The 19,141-nt window shown below is 46.0% G+C and overlaps 1 long non-coding RNA gene across 1 annotated transcript; it reads right to left on the bottom strand.

Moving 5' to 3' along the window:
- Window positions 1–1,119: 1,119 nt before the first annotated feature.
- Window positions 1,120–8,305, bottom strand: LOC132538247 (uncharacterized). Its single transcript, XR_009549650.1, has 2 exons — window positions 8,028–8,305; window positions 1,120–1,483 (listed from the first exon to the last, which is right to left on the bottom strand). It is a non-coding gene; the product is annotated as an uncharacterized LOC132538247 (long non-coding RNA).
- Between the last annotated feature and the right edge of the window lie 10,836 nt (window positions 8,306–19,141).

Here is a 19,141-nt window from a genome sequence, read left to right as displayed (position 1 = left end):
GAAGGAAGATGTGAGGTTTCTGGGAAAATAGAAAAGATCAATAAACCAGCCTTACCTCATGTTTTTGAACTTGTGTTAGCCTATCGTGCACCCCAAAAGTCAGTGACACAGGGAAACAGAAATGGCCACTGATACCTTGGAGGATTATTCCAGAAGGGTATCCAGTGATGCTCCATCCCATGACTCTAAATCCCTGTATCTCATGAACTTACACACGCAAGTGCACACACACACACACACATACACACACACACACACACACACCACCTATGTCTAAGACTTGTGAGAACTCTGATGGTTATCACTGAGAGGTGCGAGGGAGAGGACACAGAACTTTCGGTGAGGTGGAACTATACTTTGTAATCTTAAAATCTAGTAACCTACTATGAATCACAAAAAATAAATAAATAAGAATCAGCAAACATTAAAATGTCTCTGTCTCTGCTTATTCCTGCCTTGTTATTTTCTCTGTTTCTTTTACCAAAAAAGGCAACTGAACACCCACATACATTCTTGCCCTGAGAATGCTTGTTCTGAATGGAATATCCTCAGCTCCTGAAGTGTGGGAACAAGAGAGACTGTGCTGTGGTCATCCTGGCTTTGTAGGATAAGTGGAAGTATGCTGGCCTCTCCCCTCCACACACAAGCAGTGTCTCATCTACTCAGGTTGCAACAACCCAAGCGAATCATTCTTTGCCGGATGAACCCAGAGGAGCAAAATTAGAAAGCCAGTTACAAACCACTGATCCAGAGGAGACTTGATTATTCGAATGTCACTACAAACACTTATCAGGAAAAAATATGTTCCCCCATGACCGTGTTTTTGTGACCTAATATGGTGGTAGGGGGCAAAGGGGAACAGGGCATCATGTCCAGGGCTTCCCTGTAGTGCAGAAACCCTGCCAGGCAGAGCCCAGGAAGTGCCAGCTGGTAACCAGCATGCCTTGCCTGCCTCTTGGTCTGTGTTCTGGGTCCCAGGGTGGTGAGAGGCAGCTGTGACGCTCCTAATATCATGCCCCTGCCGTAGTTTCCAGTTCTGGAACTGAGATGTATTTCTTGCTTGTTTTGATTTGGCCTTAATAGAGATTTTTAAAATAACTTTATTTATTTTTTAAATATTTTATTATTTTTATTGATTTAATAATGATCGACAAGACTATAGGATAAGAGAGGTACAATTCCACACAATTACCAACACCAGAGTTCCATATCCCATCCTCTCCATTGGAAGCTTTCCTGTTCTTTATCCCTCTGAGAGCATGGACCCAGGATCATTATGGGGTGCAGAAGGCGGGAGATATGGCTTCTGTAATTGCTTCTCCACTGAACATGGGCATTGGAAAGTCAATCCATACTCCCAGCCTATTTCTATCTTTCCCTGGTGGGGCAGGTCTTTGGAGAGGTGGGTTTCCAGGACACATTGGTGAGGTCATCTGCCCAGGGAAGTCAGGTTAGTGTCACAGTAGCACCTACAACTTGGTGGCTGAAAAGCATTAAGATATAAAGGAGAACAAATTGTTTAATAATCTGAAACCTAAAGTTAAGAATATAGCAAATGAGATTTGGGGTCTCTATTTTGGAAGAAGCTAAGAAATCTATTTTAAGTTTATTCCAAGGGGCCCATGACTTTATAAATTTTTGCCTAGGCCCAACAGCTGACATGCAGATGGGCTAAAGGTATTGTCTGGAGAGATGGTGTCAGAGTTGGAAATAGGACTAGAAAGCTGGATCAGGGAAGAGAGCAGCTCCTAAATATGGGGAAATTATTTAAATGCCATTAACTGTAAAACCCATCGATCTGATCCAGGGCACATACTCAGCATAGGAGCCTATGTAACCTCTGTATCTCTGTAGGTCTGAGCTCGTATTCTGTGGTCATAGCTGGGAACAAAATAGGCTGCACTCATTTCAGGACCCATATTCCTCGAGTGGCAGAGTATGTTGACCCAGCCATGGAGAGTGAGGCAGTCCCTACCACTTTTGTTCTATATTGAAGGCAAGGTCCTGTAGAGGCCCACAAGAGGGTTTATGATGTTGTTCCTGATGGAGATGCCCAGTGATGGTGGAGAGAGGGATCTGTTAGAGATCTAGGCCCATTATATCCATGTGGGATTCCCAGGATTCTCTGAGTAGGGCCCAGATGATGGGGTGGCCTGGGAGTGACCAAAAGGCCATCATTAAAGTGAGCTGGTTTCTTGCCCTTCTCTGGCTTTTGTAGTCCTTACTTTGTCTGGTAAGGTTAGCCTTGGAGTGATTGAGGGAAGTGAAATAGGAAGTGGGTGAGGACAGTATCCAGGTTTAAGTAGAAACTACTTGATTAAGTACTTTATGGTGTCTTTTTTAGGTCTTTCTACTTGTGTTTATTTTATTCTAATGAGATACAGATACAGAGAGAAAGAGTAAAACACCAGAGTGAAAGCTCAGCTTGCAATAGTGCTCGCAATTAAACCTGGAAATACAGAGCCTCAGGCATGAAAGTCTCTGGCAGCCTCCCCAGGCCTAACATAGATTTTTTAAAAGATTCTGGTTAATTATTAATGAGAGGGATAGGATAAGAGAGAGAGGAGAGAGAGAGAGAGAACACAAACCAGACATAACTCTGGTACACATGTTGCCAGGGGTCAAACTCAGGACCTCATGCATGAGAGGCCAACGCCTTACCCACTGCCACCTCCCAGACCATGAAACAAAGGTAGAATTTTTTAATGGTTAAAACTGCATCTCTTTTCAGTGCTTTTCCAGGCTTATTTCTTTGTCACTTGTCTTTAAGAAACTCCACATCAATAGTTGCAATGCTGTGGTCCGGGAGGTGGAGCACTGATAACGCTTTGGACTCTCACGCATGAGATCCTGAGTTCGATTCCTGGCAGCACATGTGCCAGAGTGATGTCTGGTTTTTTTCTCTCTCCTCCAATCTTTCTCATAAATAAATAAAATCTTAAAAAAAAAATAGTTGCAATGCATTGTGCTTGTTTGTTTTTAAATGTTTCAACCACAACGAGCTACAATGAAAACTCCCATTTGACAACTGTGCTTCTGTGAAATCACCATCACCATCAAGCTGTGACACAGTTTGGTCAGAAAATAACATTCTGAGAAGGGAAGAAGAACAGGCTATGTTCTTCACAGTTCACAGTTCACCAGTTTACTTTCTGTCACCACAGATGAGATTCAGATCACGTAGCCTGCACTCTGTGCGGCTGACATCCACTTCCCCATAGAAGACCTTTGGGATTCATCATGTTGTATATGTCCCTTTATTTTTATTGAAATAAATTAACCTACTGGTAGATAACTGGGTTGCCCTGTGCTGGTGAACAACTGGGTTTTCTCCACTTCTGAGCTACTATGAAGTCCAGCCTTTGGAGAGAATGAATTCTTTAAAGGGGTGGGAAGAGGGTGTCACCTCTTTTTTTTCCCATTCCTTATTTTATTTATTTTATTTTTTTAATTTTTTATTTATAAAAAGGAAACATTTACAAAACCATAGGATAACAGAGGTACAGCTTCACACAATTCCTACCATTAGAACTCCATATCCCATCCCCTAACCTGATAGCTTTCTTATTCTTTATCCCTCTGGGAGTATGGACCCAAGGTCATTTTGGGGTGCAGAAGGTGGAAAGTCTGGCTTCTGTAACTGCTTCCCAGCTGAACACAGGCGTTGGCAGGTGGACCCACAGGGGAGCCACCTCTTACAGTGAGTGCGGACTCAACATCACAATCTGTACCAAAGCGGGTGTATGGGGTGATATTTCTACTGGAAGAGTGTGAAGGAGAGCTCAGGTGACTCCTTGTCTCTTCCTAGGTCCAGGGACCTTTCGGAACCTCACTCCCTCCTCTGTGACAGCTGTGGCACCTACCTCACAGGGGGTTGGGGAAGGACTCAAAGAGGCTGCACTTAGCCCAGTGCCTGGAAAAGAGTGAAATCACCACACCTTGCTCTTCTCCCTTTCTCAGAATGTTGTTGTCTGGCTAAACTGTGTCATAGCTTGATGGTGATTTCACTTAACCCAGTGCCTGAAAAGCAGCATCTGTTCCCATGGGTCAGGTATCACCATTGAAGAGAGCTCACACAAGTCAAAAAAAAAAAAAAAGAGAGAGAGAGAGAAAGAAAGAAAGACAACCAACCCAAAGTAAACAATGTCCCAAAGAATTGAATAGACACTTTTCTAAAGAAGACATACACAGACATATGGTTCCAGTTCACATATGGTCAGAGAAATACAAACAAAGACTACACAGAGATCCTACCTCATAGCTGTGAGAATGGGCTCCATCAACAAAACAAGAAAATGGCAGGTGTTGGCAAAGGGGTGGAGAAAAAGGGACTCTAGTGCACTGCATGTGAGAGTGCAAACTGGCGCAGACCCTTTGGAAAGCGTATATGTGCTGGGCTAGCAATGCGAGAGAGATGACCCAGGAACCAACCTGGTGGTGGTGAGGCGTTCCAAAATCTTTATTCAGTCCCACACCCAAGCTCTTAAAGGCTAGAAAATGGAAGTGGCAAGTTGGAAACAGAAGTGGCTTGACAATACCATACATGGTTAGGAAAGGGGTGGAGAAAGGTAAAAGGAGGCTGGGAAAGGTAGAACGTCCTTAGCAACTGTTGTGAGGGGTTTAACTGGTAGGATTAATAATACAGGGAGGGTCTTGAGGGTAGAAAAAGAATATATCCAATGAGCAGAATGGGTGGGGAAATAGGGAGGAGAGCTTAAGTCATCTGTTAGACAAAGGAGAACATTGATATGTAGATAATAAGAGAGCAGAGTGGCCATTGTATCAAGGAATGCAGGGTGAGTCAGGGGAGCCAGCTTAACATTTTAAGGAATACTGAGCCCCTGGGGGGCAGAAAAATGCAGGGTACCTGGAGACAGGGAGTAAGCTAACAGGGAGGCAGAAAACTGAGGTCCATTCTTCACCCAAGCTCAACCTCAGAAAGAGAGTCTGACAGGGAGATTTGTTTCCTCAGTTCCCCATTTTTCAGTGGGAAAAGTCTCACCACACTCAATCTGGTTCTCACAGTATTCCCAGCATATATGGAGAATCCTTAAACAAAAATGGAGTCACCCTATCACCCAGAAATACCACTTGGGGCATTTGTCCAGAGGACATGCAAATATGAATTTGAAGGGATATATATATGTCACTGTGATCATAGGTGCATTATTCATAATAGCCAAAGAGTGGAAGCAGCCTAAATGCCCATCAACAGATGACTGGCCAAAGAAGTTATGGCAGGCCAGGTAGTGTATCTGGTAAAAGGCACACGTCACAGTGTACAAGGACCCATGTTAAAGCCCTTGATCTCCACCTGTACAGTGAAAGCTTCATAAGTAGTGAAGCTGGGCTACAAGTATCTCTGTCTCATTCCTTATATCTCTCCCCCTCTAAATTTCTTTCTGTCTCTATCCAATAATAAGTAAATTAAAATATTTTTACTAGTGATTTAATAATGATCAACATGATTGTGTGATAAGAGGGGTATAATCCCCATGGAAGACTACTGTGTAATCAAAAGGATAATATTGTGTCTTTTGGGAAAAGTAGATGGAACTGGAGGTAACTCTGCTTAGTTAAATAAGTAAAGACAACTACTAGATGGTTGGAAATAAATGAAAGACAACTATTAGATAGTTTCACTTATATGTGGAATCTAGAAAACTGAAACACATGAACCTGTAAAAATAAAAAAAGAAAACGGGAGCAAACTGTCTCTCAATACTTTGTAAGAAGTCTGGTGGTTATTGTTGGGAGGCTAAGACACAGAACTCTGGTGGTAGGTGTGGTGTGGAATGACACCCTGTAATCATATAGTCCTGTAAGCTGGTATTAATCACAAATACAATAATAAAACACACGAGGAACTTCTTATCATTTGCTTGACTTGGCTGCACTTCTGCTCCAGTTACTTTTGTGTTTCTCCTTCAAGAGGCTCTCTGGGTCTCTCGTCTTCTGTGCAGATGATCATCAACCTGCCCCTTGACTCCAGGTAGCTCTCTTGAGTCCTGAACCCAGCTCTAGTCCTCCACTTCTGCAGGACATGGAGCCCCTCCTCAGCCTTCCATGTCCTCTGTCTCTCTGACCCAGCAAAGCTACCGGCCATGGCCACCTGCTCACAAGCCCCAGTGCCTACTCCAGTGGCTTCATGAGATGGGTCATATTACAACACCATGATGTGGGTCTTGTTTATTGTTTGTTTATTATTATTATTATTTTTACCTTTCAGACCCATCTCCAGATGTAGTCAAGGGGTTGAAGTGAGGGTTCACCTGGAAGGACATGCCTGCCATGGCCAGCCCAGGTACAAGCCCTTGACACACCACATGGGGGCGCTACAGAAGAGGGGAAGCTTTGGCACTGTGGACTCTTTCTCTCTCGGAGTGTCTGTCTGTCTCTTGTCCTCGCTGAAAATTTCTGACAAGGAGCAGTGAAATCACCTATGTGCTGCAGTCCTGCAATTTGCCTCCCTGTGCCGCTGGGGCTGGGTGCCGAGGCAGGCCCAACCCCCCACACTGTCAGGAGCAGGGGGATGGGAAGGAGATGAGTGTAGGGGCCCAGAGGGCCACAGTCAGCCTGGCCCAGTGCAGCTCCCAGAGTAAATACTTGGTTCCTGGATCAGCTTGGAGTGTGAGACTGACAGAAGACAGGAAAGATGAGAAGTAGGGCTCCAACTTCCAGGGGACTTTCAGTAAGAACACTTCATAACACACACACACACACACACACACACACACACACACACACACAGAGTGTGTGTATCTTTCTCTGCTTATTGGATAGAAAGCCAGAAATCAAGGGGGTTAGGGAGAGAAAGAAACAGAGAACAGCCTTGCTTCACTACTTGCAAAGCTTTCCCCCTACAGGTGGGGACCCAAGGCTGGAGCGAGGGTCCTTGTGCGCTGTGACATGTGCGCTCAACCAGGTGTGTCACCACCCAGCCCCCAATTAATTAACATTCTTTTAAAAGATTTTTTAAATATTATTTCTTTCCTTTTTTGTTGCCCTTGTTATTATTATTGTTGTAATTATTATTGTTGTTGTTATTGATGTCATCATTGTTGGATAGGAGAGAGAGAAATGGAGAGAGGAGGGGAAGACAGAGAGGGGGAGAGAAAGACAGATACCTGCAGACCTGCTTCACTGCCTGTGAAGCGACTCCCCTACAGGCGGGAAGTCATGGACTTGAACTGGGGTCCTCAGGCCTGTCCTTGTGCTTTGTGCCATGTGCACTTAACCTGCTGCGCTACCGCCCCACTCCCTAATTAATAGTCTTTAAGGCCACTCTGGGGCCTGCTCTGAGCCCCATGCTCAGCCAAGCTGAGAACCAGCTGGAAGCTGGAGGTAGGAAGTCTGGTCTGTCCAGGGGTCCTACGCACCGCCTCTGTGGACCTTCCTTCCCCCCTTCCTAGACTGCCAACCCTTTGAATTTGGGGAGCCCCTCTTGCCCCTTCTTCACAGAGCAGAACTTACACTCAAGAGTGCCCAGATGCCTTCACAAAGTTAATAAATCTGCCAGTTCTGACTCTGAACTTTCGCCCCTAATTATACTCAGTGCCTCTTGGGGGCACTGGAGTCCTTTGCTTTTTTTCCAGGCGGGAGCTGCATGAACAGCCAAGCTCTTCTGGGCTGGTGATAAACAGTGTGTTGAAAGAGAAAGGCAAACAGGCCCACCAGCTTTCCCAATGCCTGGGCTGGGGAGTTGGAGGTGGGGTGATGATGGAAGGGAGGGACCCCATTAGGGGGGAGGGGAAGGGGGACAGAGGAAAGGCACCCCAGTGAGGAAAGCGGTCACCCACCAAAGCTATGGGCAGGGTGAGGCTGCTGCAGTGATGGGAGGCCGCTTCCCCAAGCCAGCCCTCAGCTGAGCTGAATGCAGCCCTGTGTTTGGAAATCTGTGGGGAAAGAAGATAAGAGCCAAGAGCAACTGGGAGGTGGGGGTGGGAGTGGGCCTGCAGGCAGAGGAAACCCCAGCAGGTCTGCCCACCAGGACCCCCACATACACATTACACACACACCCTACTCACCAGGCTTCCTGCTGAGGCTGCTGGCAGCAAGCAGAGGCCCAGAACCACAAGGCAGAGCAAGGCCAGGCCAGGAAGGTGTGTCCCTTTCAAGAAGAACTGCGGAAGTGAGCAGGAAGGCTTCCAAGAGAAGGGCCCTGAAAAGCCCAGGGTGCTGGTGGAGGGGCTGCCCTGCTCTGCACGGCCAGGTCTCTGGCTACCAGGTTTCCCAGCTCTCTAGCCCAGACTGGGGTTGAGGGGAGGATTTCTGGCCTTTTCCAGACAAATTCATTTTGCACACCTTTGAAGCAAACTGCCAGCCAGTCTTCTAGGGCTTCTGAATTCTCTAATTCTTAAAGCAACAGCAGTTAAAAAAAAAAAAAGTGGGGGGGGGGTAAGGCCAAGAAAACAAAAACAGAAAGAAGACAAGCTCTTCCTCTGACCAGTGATTCCCCACAGCCCTCCCCCTCCCCACCACTGAAATGACTCACCCACCAGCCACCTAAACATGGTGATGCCTCTTAAAATTAAAAGAGAGTCTGCAGAGCAGATGGTGAGGCAGCAGGGGCAAGGCAGGACGGTTGTGCCCAGGACTCTGCATCCTCAGGCCCACCCCCTGCCAGTGACCATTCCTGCCTCCACTGAGGGAAGAGGAAGTTTGTGTCCCCTGAGGACCTGCGGGGAGGGTGCTCTGAAGTGAACTGAATGAAAACAGCTTCTGCTGCCATCCCTGCCCCTGGATGTCTTCATTCAGGGGTCTGCGTGGGCTGGGTGGCACAGAGAGCAGGGCCAGGACCAGGACAGGCTAGCCAGACAACTTCTCTTTCTCAGACAGCTGTATTGTTTGCTCTGTGGGTTTGCACTGGCCCTGGCATTGATCTGCAGCTCAAGGTCACGTCACACAAAAAAACAAAAAACAGCCAGCAAGCTGCCCGAGTGGGTGGCTCTTGTGTCTGACGCCGCCCAGCCCTGGCCAGCCCCAACTGCCCAAGGTGGCTTCCCAGAGCAGAGGATGATATTCTGGAAGAGTCTAGGGATTCCTGTCTGTCTGGGGCCACAGGGTCCTTGTGTATGATTAGACCAATCCCACAGTTCTCAGAAGCCAGCCCCAGCCCCAGGGCTCCATCACACCAGAGAAAAGCATTACACCTACCGTTTAAAGTAAATAATCAAGAAGCCAAAGAGAGGAAAGAAAACCATTCTCTAAAAGCCATCTTGCTGTAGCTGCCTGAGGATAGCCTTTCTCAGCAGCTAACAAAGTCTTCATCTGCCTCTGTTGAGTGCACAAAATGGTTCAGAGCTGGCCCTCGCCCCTCTCTGGTGACATATGCCTGCCTGGACACCAGCTGAGGACATGACTGAACCAGCTGCCCTGTACGCAAGTCTGTCTCCAGCACTGAGAGCCAGTGAGACAAGTCTCTGGTTCTAAGCTTAAAGACACACTTTCTGTGTCCCTGACCAGGGCCAGTCTGTTGTCTGGAAGCTGAATCCCTGGTCACCGAACACCCACAGTGGGAGTCAGAGGAGACTTAATTCTTTACTGATGACAGTAGGAAGACAGAGACCCTCCAGAAAGAAGATGGAATTGCAATATGAGGTCAGAGTTCTGGAGTCCCTTAACACACCTGTGCCTTGGTGGGGGTCCCAGCTCCAGCAGCCGGCCAGCCATTGAACACCTGGGATGGGGTGCAGCTGTGTGGCAGAGCTCCCTCCTCCTCAGAAAGCTCACTTTTTTGCATTTTTTTACAAGCTTATTTTTCCTTGATAACCCAATGGCTAGAATGAACCATAACATACTTGACCTTAGGAGGCTTTATGCAATTTGAGGGTATCAGTTAATAATAATGTTTTAGACACTGATAGGAGCAAATGACTGATCTATCAGGACTGTGGTTGTAGGTGATTTATGTATGAAAAAAAAATTTTTTTGTTTTAGGAATGCTTAAGCAGTGTAAGCCCATTGTCAGAATTCAATCCGCTTACAAACTTGAAATGTTACTAAACAAATTTTAATAAAACCTAGGCAGTTGAAGAACATGAAGTAGCAAGTCTTTTCCCCCTGACATTGTGATTTATCAGATAATAGGGGCATAGTTGCACACTACTCTCAAAACCAAAGATATGCAAGCCCTCTAAAAATAACCACCATAGTTATCCCATAATCTTAGATATGGATTGACTTTTTCAAGTTCATGTGTTCAATCCTCTATAGTCCACACAAAAGTGAAACCATCCATTAGTTGTCCTTCACCTCCTTGCTTACCTCCCTAAGTAAGTTCCATCCACTTTAGCCCAAAGGACACAATATTATCTTTTCTGATTTCTGAGTAGTACTCCATTAAGTATATGTCCCACAGTTGCTTTAGCCAGTCATCTATCGAAGGACATTTAGGTTACTCTCATCATTTGGCTATTGAGAATAATGCAGCTATGAATATGGGAGTGCAAATATTACTTCACATTAGTGATTTCCTATCTCTTGGATAAATTCCTAGGAATGGGATTGCTGGATCATAAGGTATTTTCATTTGTACTTGTTTAAGGGTTCTCCATACCGTGTTCTACAGTGGTTGCACCAGTTTGCATTCCCACCGGCAGTGTAATAGAGTTCCTCTCTCTCCACATCCTTTCCAACACTTATCTTCTGTTTTGTTGATGAAGGCCATTCTCAGGGGTGTGAGGTGGAACCTCAATGTGGTTTTGATTTGCATTTCTCTGGTGATGAGTGAAGTAGAGCATTTCCACATTTGTCTGTGGGCCATGTGTATCTCTTCTTTAGAGAACTATTTGTATCTTCTGCTGCTTTTTATTGAGTTGTTCTTTTTTGCTTTGTTGAATGCATGAGTTCTTTACAGATGTATAAAATCAACTGCTTGTTTGAAGTATGGTGCTCTGCCAGGCTAGCTTTGCAGGCGGGAGACAGACGACCAGGGACTCATGGCTGAGCTGTATGCAGTATCTCTTTATTCATGTGGAACACAGCACAATCTAAGCCATCTCTAATCACAATCCTGTCCTTATATATACTCGCCAAGTAGGGTGGAAACAGGATGTGACATAGAGAGGGTGGAGCGAAAAAATACTGGTGGAAATCAGGGTGTACTAGGGGAGGGGGCAGAGCAGAAAGACATCATGAACCAGTGGGGATTAAACCAATGCCCTGCAGGCAGGGTGGTGCTTAGTTAACAGTGGTTATGTAAATAGAATACAGTGTTGAGCAGGGGGGATTAAACCAATGAAACAGAAGGGGTTTGAGAAGCATACCAACAGTGCTCAAATAACTTCTCCCAGTTGCTGGTGTCAGTCAAAATTCAGGGCACCAGTATGCCGGGCTAGCTTTGTGGCAGGAGACAGACCATCAGGGACACATGGCTGAGTGGAGAAGCAGTATTTCTTTATTCATGAGCAAATGGTTCAAAAAACTAATCTAATCTAATCACAACCCAAATCTGTCCTGCATCCTTCTCCTCCAGCGGCAGCGGCAGTGGCAGGAACCCAAGAAGTATATAGGATAGGGGGCGGGGAGAAGGAAGAAGCACGAAAAGACAAAGACTAAACCAAAATCTCCCGGAGGCAGGGGGAGTGAGACCAAACCAATGTACCAGAATGACGATGTCAATAGACCACAACATCAAGCAATGGAGCAGAAGGGCTCCCAGAAGCAGAACTAGAAGCATACCAACATGCTGTGTTGCTGGTTTATCCTTATAAGGTTTTCTTTTGATATGTAGAAGCTTTTTAATTTGATGCAATTTTTGATCCCATTTGTTAAATCTTGTTTTAGTTTCCCTTGCTTGTGGGGTAGAGTGTCCAAATACATCCTTATTATTAATGTCATGAAGTGTTTCACCAATATAGTCTTCTAAGTATTTTGGAGATTCACGTCTAATATCCAGATTGATGATCCATTTTCAACTAATGATGGTGCATGGTAATAAGTGGTGGTCTAGTTTCAATTTTCTACTCGTGGTTGGCCAATCTTCCCAGTACCATTTGTTTAAGAGAGCTTCTTTTCCCCCATTGGACAATTTTGACCCCCGTAGGTGCTTATACATGTGTGGGCATAATTCTGTCCTTGCTACCCTTTCATTGGTCCAGATGTTCATTTTTGTTCAGTACGTCACTGTTGTCATTACTACAGCAAGATTTCTGATGCCTCCAGTTTTCTTCCTTTTCCTCAGGAGTGCTTTTACTACTTGTGGGCTTATTATCATCATTATTATTTCCACACAAATTTTTGTGTTCAATTTACTTAGGATATGTCAGTCGGATTTTGATAGGGATTACACTGAATTTTGATAAGGACTACTTTTTGGACAGGACAGTCAGTTTAATGATATTTATTCCTCCGATCTACGAACAGAGAATGTTCTTCCATTTCTTTGTATCATACTCTTTCTTTCTTTCTTTTTTTTTTTTTTTAACAATGTCCTATAGTATAAAGTCCTTCACCTCTTTTGTTAGATTTCTTCCCAGGTATTTTATCTTTTGGGCTCAGTTGTAAATGGGCTTGGATTCTTCAATTCCTTTTTCTCTGACTTATCTTTTGTGTAGTGAAATCCTAGAGATTTATGAGTACTGATTTTGTATCATGCTGTTTACTGAATTTATTGATGATTTCTTACAGTTTCTGGTAGCGTTGTTTGGGGTCCTCTGTCTGATTGCATATAATCTGCAAATAATGATAATTTAACTTCCTCCTTTCCAATGCAAATTCCTTTGTGATCTCTTTCTTGCCTGACGGTGACAGTGAGGACTTCTAAGATTATCTTGAATAGACATGGTGAGAGTAGACATCTTTGCCTAGTTCATAATTTTTGGAGGAAAGCTTTCAGTTTTTCTCCATTGAGAATGATGTCAGCCGTGAGTTTGTCTTATATAGCCTTTAATATGCTGAGTAATTTTTCTTCAATTTCCAATTTGCAGAGTTCATTTCACAACAGTATGGTACCCCCTCCCCACTAACTCTGTCCTCCTTGTAGGCTGATGACAAAAAGTCTGAGCCAGCTGGGGCTGAGCTTCCCCCCTCCTCTGCTTCAGGAGGTTTGGCAAAAGGAGAAAGGTGGACTAGCACAGGCAGGAGCCCTGAAATCTAGCTCACACACAGCAGGAGGACAGAGGTCATCACACAGGAAGTGAAAGCCTCATCCTCTCCACCACCTGGACCACAGGAAAAGGAGAGTGTGAGGGAGTGCCTAGGCCAAGCCAGGCCCAGGCAGGGAGAGGAAGGCATCCAGGAGACCCACCCCCACCCACCCCCAACATCACATTCCTGGCTGCCTTGAGCCATCTACTCCCAAAGACAGGAAACAGATGGGCTGGATATGAAGGAGCCAGAAGCAGTGACAGCCGCCAAGGAGGCCTAGGATCAAAACAGAGCAACTGTCAGAGACCCCACAGCCTCCTGATGCTGAACCAACAACAGAGAGAGAGGTTAGTCTCTGTCAGCAGCTGCTCTGGGCCATTCACTCATTCAACCAATACTTGCAGCTGCTCCAGGCAATGCATTCATTCCTTCTGTGGCACAGCTGCCCTGTGCAATTTATTCATTCACTCACTTACCCAGTCTACCCCCAACTTCTACAGACATTTCCAGAAGGTTCATACCTACAGAGGAGAGAGACCAGGAGGACCCCCATCAAATACAAGGCAGGCAGGCATGTGGGGTTGGGGGAGGAGGAATAAATACGATTGTTCATGGAACTTCTGGGCCTCGGCTTCTGACCACTGAACGTTCATTCAAATGGACGTTCAATGTTAGGCCTCCTGATGCTCTTGCATCATAAACCCCCCCACACACACCTCACAGAAGTCGCTGTGACACCCTTGCACTGGGGCACTGAAGCTGTGGCTTCTGTCTCCCCTTTGTCTCTGGATGGTTAGCAGGTTCTGAGGGCAGCATGGACTCACCCCCCCCAACACACATACATACACATACACACACACACACACACACACACACACACACACACACGTGCTCATGTAGCACAGAAGAAGGTTGTGAGTGACAGAGGAGGGACAGGGCCTGGGTGGCCTCAAGGTATCTGGGTCAGGTCCTGGTTGGTCACCAACAGGCTATAGGTGCTGTGTACTCATTGATCTGGGAAAGGGGAAGAGAGGGTTTCTAGACTGGTCCCAAGATGGCACATGGGCACCATCTTGGGACCAGTGTTGGGCCATCTGGACTCTAAGACTGTTGTGCAGTGTCCTTGGTCTCCAAGCACTAGATACTGGGAACACTCCTCCAGCTGTGACAGCCAGAAGTATCTGCAGATGTTGACAGGACACTGATCCCCCTTCCTCACTGTGGAGAATCATCATCCATGGGTTGTGACTGGTTCAAACCAAGCTGTGCTGAGAGATTCTAACATGCATGGGATGCACAGCATTAAAAGGGGAGAAAGAGTGGCCTGGTGATGGTGAAACCTGTTGAACTCACACTTTATCATAACTGAGGATCTGGGTTCAACCCCCCACACACACCTGTAGTGGGGGAAGCTAAATGAGCAATGAAGCAGGGCCACATGTGTCTCTCTTTCTCACTATTTCCCCCATCCTCTCAATTTCTCTCTGTCCTATCAAATGAAAAGGAAAGAAAAAGAGGGGGGATGGCCTCCATGCATAGTGGATTCATCATGCATCAAGGCCCAGTGATAAGCCTGGTAGCGATAAAGAGAAAAAGACAGAGAGAGAGAGAGAGAGAAGGAAGGAAGAAAGGAAGAAAGGAAAAAAGAAAGAGAGAAGGAAAGAGAAAAAAAGGAAGAAAGGAAGAAAGAAAGAAAGAAAGAAAGAAAGGGAGGAAGGAAGGAAGGAAGGAAGGAAGGAAGGAAGGAAGGAAGGGAGGAAAGGGGGGAGTGGTAGTGCACCTAGTTAAGTACACATAGTACAAAGCACAAGAACCAGCAGAAAGAATCTGGTTCGAGCCCCTAGCTCCCCACCTACAGGGAGGTAGCTTCACAAGTGGTAAAGCAGGTCTACAGGTGTTTCTTTGTCTATATCTTTGTCCCTCTATATATCCCCCTCTTCTCTCAATTTCTCTCTGTCCTATCCAATAAAATGGGGGGGAGATGGCTGCCAGAAGCAGTGGATTCATAATACCAGCACTGAGCCCCAACGATAACCCTGCAGGAAAAGAAAGAAATGAAGAAAGAGAAAAGAAATGTGAGAGAGAGTATCATAAATACTTTATGTGTCTATGTTGCACATGAATGTGTGTTTATATTTTAGATTTCTTTTTTAAATTTTTTAAAAATTTTTATTTATAAAAAAGGAAACACTGGCAAAAAACACAGGATAAGAGGGGTACAACACCACACAATTCCCACCACCAGAACTCTGTATCCCATCCCCTCCCCTGATAGCTTTCCTATTCTTTATTCCTCTGGGAGTATGGACCCAGGGTCATTGTGGGGTTCAGAAGGTGGAAGGTCTGGCTTCTGTAACTGCTTCCCTGCTGAATATAGGCATTGATTGAATATAGGTCAATCCATACTCCCAACCTGCCTCTCTCTTGCCCTAGTGGGGCAGGGCGCTGGGGAAGCAGGGCTCCAGGCACATTGGTGGTATTGTCTGTCCAGGGAAGTCTGGTTGGTATCATGGTAGCATCTGGAACCTGGTGGCTGAAAAAAGTTAACATATAAAACATTTTCACCATTTTATTGAGGGGTTAATGGTTTACAATACAGTTGTTGACAAATGGGGACAATTTCTCATCTCCCCATGATAGGTAATTGCAAAAACACTCTCACGTCAAACTTACTTCCTTTTCCACCACCACACACCAAGACCCCAAAGTGCTCCTAAGCTGGGTTCCTGCTCACCTTCCCCAGTGTCCTTTGCTTTGGTGCAATACACTAAACTCAGTCCCAATTTTACATTGTGTTTTCCCTTTCTGACCTGCTTGCTTTCTTTTTTGTTAACTTTTTTTTTTGCCTCCAGGGTTACTGCTGGGACTTGGTGCCTGCACCACAAATCCACTGCTCCTGGACACTGTTTTTTTTCCCCTTTTGTTGCCCTTGTTGTTTTATCATTGTTGTGGTTATTATTGTTGTTATTGATGTTGTTGTTGGATAGGACAGAGAGAAATGGAGAGAGGAGGAGAAGACAGAGAGGGGGAGAGAAAGACAGACACCTGCAGACCTGCTTCACCACCTGTGAAGTAATTCTCCTGCAAGTGGGGAGCCGGGGGCTTGAACTGGGATCCTTACACCAGTCCTTATGCTTCAGGCCACCTGTGCTTAACCTACTGTGTTACTGCCTGACCTCCTGACCCCAGTGCTTTTTTCTTTACTTTTTTATATTTTATTTTTTATTTTATTTATAAAAAAAGGAAACACAAAACCATAAGATAAGAGGGGTACAACTCCACACAATTCCCACCACCAGAACTCCATATCCCAACCCCTCCCTTGATAACTTTCCTATCTTTATCCCCCGTGAGTATGGACCCAAGCTCACTGTGAGATGCAGAAGGTGGAAGGTCTGGGTTCTGTAATTGCTTCCCTGATGATCATGGCCATTGGCAGGTCGATCCATACTCCCATCCTCTGTCTCTCTCTTTCCCTAGTAGGACAGAATTCTGGGGAATTGGAGCTCCAGGACACATTGGTGGGGTTGTCTGTCCAGGGAAATCTGGTTGGCATCATGCTAGTATCTGGAACCTGGTGGCTGAAAAGAGAGTTAACATATAAAGTCAAACAAGTTGTTGACTAATCATGAACCTAAAGGCTGGAATAGTGCAGATGAAGAGTTGGGGGGGGGGGGTCCTCCATTTTGTAGATAGCTAGTAGGCATATTTTAGTTATATTCAAAGGGCCCATGACTATACTAGGTTTTTTCCCTGAGCCTGAAATCTGATATGCAGGTGGATCCTAATTATTGTCTGGGGAGATGATGTCATGTCTGCCGAAGGACCAGAAAGCTGGATCAGGGAAGAGAGTAGCTCCCAAATATGGGAAAGGTGTATAAATATCGTTGACTGTAAAGCCCATCAATTTGATGTGGTCTGGGGCCCATATTCAGCTTAGGAGCCTATGTGACCTCTGCATCCCTGTAGATCTGAACTCACATTGTGTGGTCAAGAGTAGGAACGACAATGACGACACTTAAGTGCATTGGGTCACATAAACCAAATCTTGAAAATTCACCATTTTCTGTTACTTTCTGCCTCTAAAATTGATAGGACTATGTGATTCAAATGCAGGTTTCTAGATTTTACTATGAGTTGATGCAGGTCTAGATACTGCAAGCCAACCTACACCCTGCTTCAAGTTCCAGTTACCATGAAGAATCATTTCCCAGAACTCTGTGTGTCAGACTAGGGGACAGACTAGGGGGTGTGGTGATGTGGGGAAACAGGGCTCACCTGCAAGTCTGTCCTCCCTGACGCACGACCTCCCCTGCATGTCAACATCTAGAGGCCAACAACTCTTTCCCCAGAGGAAGCGGCCCAACTGTCACCAGCCAGCTCCATCATGACAGAAGACAGTTAATTGCAAAGGAATCAAGAGCAATGAAGCTCAGGTCCCATGCAGAGGCCTCCCCAGCCCAGCCTCAGGGATAGCCCCCCTCCAGAGTTCTGGGGGCTTTAGTCAGGAAGACAGGGTCCTCTCAGATGTAGGTGAGGTTCAGGAATTTTCTCAGCTCTCCACAAGTGCCCTCTCATGCCCACGGAAGTCGTGGGAGCTGGACATGAAAACATCTTCACCCTATGGATGTGTAACCATGGAAACTTCACTCCAGGAGCTGTGGTCATCCTACCTGCTGCGGTTTTCCTTTATAGTCAGCTGAGTCCACCCCATCACTGCCCTTCATGCCATGTCCACTTCTCACCCCGGCAATGGTCACAAGGCACAAGTCCAGGGGTCATGTACAAAGGAAAGCATATGCAGTGCATGTGGTACTGCAGAGGACGACATGCAGTTTATTATTTTTTTGTTTTTCATTTTAGTTTCAGTTTCTCTCTCTCTTTTTAAATTGCCTCCAGGGTTATTTCTGGGGCTTGGTGCCTGCACAATGAATCTACCACTCCTGGAAAGCCATCATTTTCCTCTCTTTTATTTGATAGGACAGAGAGAAATTGAGTGGGGGGGGGGGAAGGTAGAGAGGAACACAGACAGAGATCCCTGCAGACCTGCTTCCACCACTCTTGCAGCGTCCTCCCTGCAGTCATGAGTAGGGGACTTGACCCCAGGTTCTTGCACTTGGAAACGTGTGCTCAGCTGGGTGTGCCACTGCATGGCCCCTGCTTCATGCAGTTTAGAGAGGCACCAAGCTGGGTCATCTTCCCCAGAACTGAAATGAAGGTGATAAGGATTCTTCTGGAGTCCCTGGTCCAGACTCCATTCCAGTCAGGAAAGATCAGCTCCCTGCTGTTCAGCCTCTCCTCCTAGTGAGAGCAACAGCCAGTGCTCCAACAAAAGTTGCTCAAACTCCTCACATCCCGTCCTCTGGGCACCAGCCAGCATGCTTTTTAAGCTTTCCAAACAAGCGCTAGGAGCGGGGTTTGGAATCAGCAGGCTTTGCTTTCAGTCCTGCACCACAAACCTCCCAGCAAGACACAAGCCCAAAAAGGCAGGGCATCCTCCTGGGAATAGAGGCATGAAAACAGAGAGCAGACCAGATGCCATTGCAGAGCTCTGTCGGCTGTGGCCCACACATGCGGAGAAAGTGACTGGACCAACCTGGAATTTCTGGGAAGAGTCAGAGGAGGAACCCAGACCAGGAGTCCTCACTCCACCTGAATGTGACACATGCTGCTGGTCTACTTTCAGGCTTCCACCCAAATCAGCAAGGGACAGGGAAGGGGGAGAAGGCTAGCTGTGCTGATGGCTTGGGGGAGGAGAGGCTAGTACATCTCCAGGCCCCAGCTCCATTCCCACAAACATCCTGCTCATAGGAAACTCTTACTGTTATCACCAGAGCTAGAACTGATCACATTTGGACTTGCTTCCCTAACCCCTGAGCACAGCTGCAGCGTCTACACAGACTCATCAGAAGCTGAGCAAACACAGCTGATTTAAAGCGTCTGACTTACATCCCCTCCCTCTCTCTAAATTCTCTATAGAAAAAAATGGCTGAAAGAAAGAAAGGAAGGAAGGAAGGAAGGAAGGAAGAAAGAAAGAAAGAAAGAAAGAGAG

The sequence above is a fragment of the Erinaceus europaeus genome, chromosome 4 (genome assembly GCF_950295315.1).
Source record: "Erinaceus europaeus chromosome 4, mEriEur2.1, whole genome shotgun sequence".
Lineage (NCBI taxonomy): Eukaryota > Metazoa > Chordata > Mammalia > Eulipotyphla > Erinaceidae > Erinaceus > Erinaceus europaeus.
The sequence above is the reverse complement of the archived record's forward strand: the minus strand, read 5'-3'. Positions and strand labels throughout refer to the sequence as shown.